Here is a 2503-nt window from a genome sequence, read left to right on the forward strand (position 1 = left end):
GTTAGGATACTCGGCTCTCACCCGAGAGACCCGGGTTCAAGTCCCGGCAACGGAATTTGAGTTTTTCGTTTGTTATTTCTCTTTTAAGAAAACGAACCATCGGCAGTGCCTTGTCAATCTACCTTGGGAAAATAAAAAAAATAAAATCATAACAACCGACCGAAGGGCAATTCCGTCGTAGTCTAGTTGGTTAGGATACTCGGCTCTCACCCGAGAGACCCGGGTTCAAGTCCCGGCAACGGAATTTGAGTTTTTCGTTTGTTATTTCTCTTTTACGAAAACGAACCATCGGCAGTGCCTTGTCAATCTACCTTGGAAAAATAAAAAAAATAAAATCATAACAACCGACCAATGGGCAATTCCGTTGTAGTCTAGTTGGATAGGATACTCGGCTCTCACCCGAGAGACTCGGGTTCAAGTCCCGGCAACGGAATTTGAGTTTTTCGTTTGTTATTTCTGTTTTACGAAAACGAACCAACGGAAGTGCCTTGTCAATCTTCCTTGGAAAAATAAAAAAAATAAAATCATAACAACCGACCGATGGGCAATTCTGTTGTAGTCTAGTTGGTTAGGATACTTGGCTCTCACCCGAGAGACCTGGGTTCAAGTCCCGGCAACGGAATTTGAGTATTTCGTTTGTTATTTCTGTTTTACGAAAACGAACAAACGGAAGTGCCTTGTCAATCTTCCTTGGAAAAATAAAAAAAATAAAATCATAACAACTGACCGATGGGCAATTCCGTTGTAGTCTAGTTGGTTAGGATACTCGGCTCTCACCCGAGAGACCCGGGTTCAAGTCCCGGCAACGGAATTTGAGTTTTTCGTTTGTTATTTCTCTTTTACGAAAACGAACCAACGGAAGTGCCTTGTCAATCTTCCTTGGAAAAATAAAAAAAATAAAATCATAACAACCAACCGATGGGCAATTCCATTGTAGTCTAGTTGGTTAGGATACTCGGCTCTCACCCGAGAGACCTGGGTTCAAGTCTCGGCAACGGAATTTGAGTTTTTCGTTTGTTATTTCTCTTTCCAATGAAATTGGAGTTTTCGTTTGTTATTTCTCTTTTACGAAAACGAACCATCGGCAGTGACTTGTCAATCTACCTTGGAAAAATAAAAAAATATAAAATCATAACAACTGATCGATGTGCAATTCTATTGTAGTCTTGTTTGTTAGGATTCTCGACTATCACTTGAGAGACTCGAGTTCAACTCCCAGCAACGGAATTTTAGTTTTTCGTTTGTTATTTCTTTTTTACGAAAACGAACCATCGGCAGTGCCTTATCAATCTACCTTGGAAAAATAAAAAAAATAAAATCATAACAACCGACCAATAGGCAATTCCGTTGTAGTCTAGTTGGTTAGGATACTCGGCTCTCACCCGAGAGACCCAGCTTCAAGTCCCTTTCACGAAAATGAACCTTCGGCAGTGCCTTGTGAATCTACCTTGGAAAAATAAAAAAAAAATAAAATCATAACAACTGACCGATGGGCAATTCCGTTGTAGTCTAGTTGGTTAGGATACTCGGCTCTCACCCGAGAGACCCAGCTTCAGGTCCGTTTCACGAAAATGAACCTTCGGCAGTGCCTTGTGAATCTACCTTGGAAAAATAAAAAAAAATAAAATCATAACAACCGACCGATGGGCAAATCAACCTTGGAAAAATAAAAAAAATAAAATCATAACAACCGATTGATGAGCAATTTCATTGTAGTCTAGTTTGTTTGGATACTCGGCTCTCGCCCGAGAGACCCGGGTTCAAGTCCCAGCAATGGAATTTGAGTTTTTCGTTTGTTATTTCTTTTTTACGAAAACGAACCATCGGAAGTGCCTTGTCAATCTACCTTGGAAAAGTAAAAAAAATAAAATCATAACAACCGACCGATGGGTAATTCTGTCGTAGTCTAGTTGGTCATGATATTCAGCTCTCACCCGAGAGACCCAGGTTCACGTCCCAGCAGCGAAATTTGAGTTTTTCGTTTGTTATTTCTCTTTTACGAAAACGAACCATCGGCAATGCCTTGTCAATCTACCTTGGAAAAATAAAAAATAAAATAAAATCATAACAATCAATTGATGTGTAATTTTGTTCTTGTCTAGTTGGTTAGGATACTCGACTCTCACTCGAGAGACCCGGGTTCAAGTCCCGGCAATGAAATTTGAGTTTTTTGTTTGTTATTTCTCTTTTACGAAAACGAACCATGGGCAGTGCCTTGTCAATCTACCTTGAAAAAATAAAAAAAAATAAAATCATAACAACCAATTGATATGCAATTTTGTTGTAGTCTAGTTGGTTAGGATTCTCGACTATCATTTGAGAGACTTGGGTTCAAGTCCCAGCAACGGAATTTTAGTTTTTCGTTTGTTATTTCTTTTTTACGAAAACGAACCATCGGCAGTGCCTTGTCAATCTACCTTGGAAAAATAAAAAAAATAAAATCATAACAACCGACCGATGGGAAATTTCTTTATAGTCTAGTTGGTTAGGATACTCGGCTCTC

The 2503-nt window shown here is 39.3% G+C and overlaps 7 non-coding genes across 7 annotated transcripts; all 7 read left to right on the forward strand.

Annotated features, from left to right (window-relative positions):
- Positions 1 to 171: 171 nt before the first annotated feature.
- Positions 172 to 244, forward strand: TRNAE-CUC. Its single transcript has one exon. It is a non-coding gene; the product is annotated as a tRNA-Glu (tRNA).
- Positions 245 to 360: 116 nt separating this feature from the next.
- On the forward strand, positions 361 to 433 carry TRNAE-CUC. The gene has a single exon. It is a non-coding gene; the product is annotated as a tRNA-Glu (tRNA).
- A 116-nt stretch (positions 434 to 549) lies between these two features.
- TRNAE-CUC lies at positions 550 to 622 on the forward strand. The gene has a single exon. It is a non-coding gene; the product is annotated as a tRNA-Glu (tRNA).
- A 116-nt stretch (positions 623 to 738) lies between these two features.
- Positions 739 to 811, forward strand: TRNAE-CUC. The gene has a single exon. It is a non-coding gene; the product is annotated as a tRNA-Glu (tRNA).
- A 116-nt stretch (positions 812 to 927) lies between these two features.
- TRNAE-CUC lies at positions 928 to 1000 on the forward strand. Its single transcript has one exon. It is a non-coding gene; the product is annotated as a tRNA-Glu (tRNA).
- A 1087-nt stretch (positions 1001 to 2087) lies between these two features.
- TRNAE-CUC lies at positions 2088 to 2160 on the forward strand. The gene has a single exon. It is a non-coding gene; the product is annotated as a tRNA-Glu (tRNA).
- Positions 2161 to 2277: 117 nt separating this feature from the next.
- On the forward strand, positions 2278 to 2350 carry TRNAD-AUC. The gene has a single exon. It is a non-coding gene; the product is annotated as a tRNA-Asp (tRNA).
- Positions 2351 to 2503: the final 153 nt, after the last annotated feature.

This window comes from Cucurbita moschata, unplaced genomic scaffold (genome assembly GCF_002738365.1).
Source record: "Cucurbita moschata cultivar Rifu unplaced genomic scaffold, Cmos_1.0 Cmo_Scf00030, whole genome shotgun sequence".
In the NCBI taxonomy this organism is placed as follows: domain Eukaryota; kingdom Viridiplantae; phylum Streptophyta; class Magnoliopsida; order Cucurbitales; family Cucurbitaceae; genus Cucurbita; species Cucurbita moschata.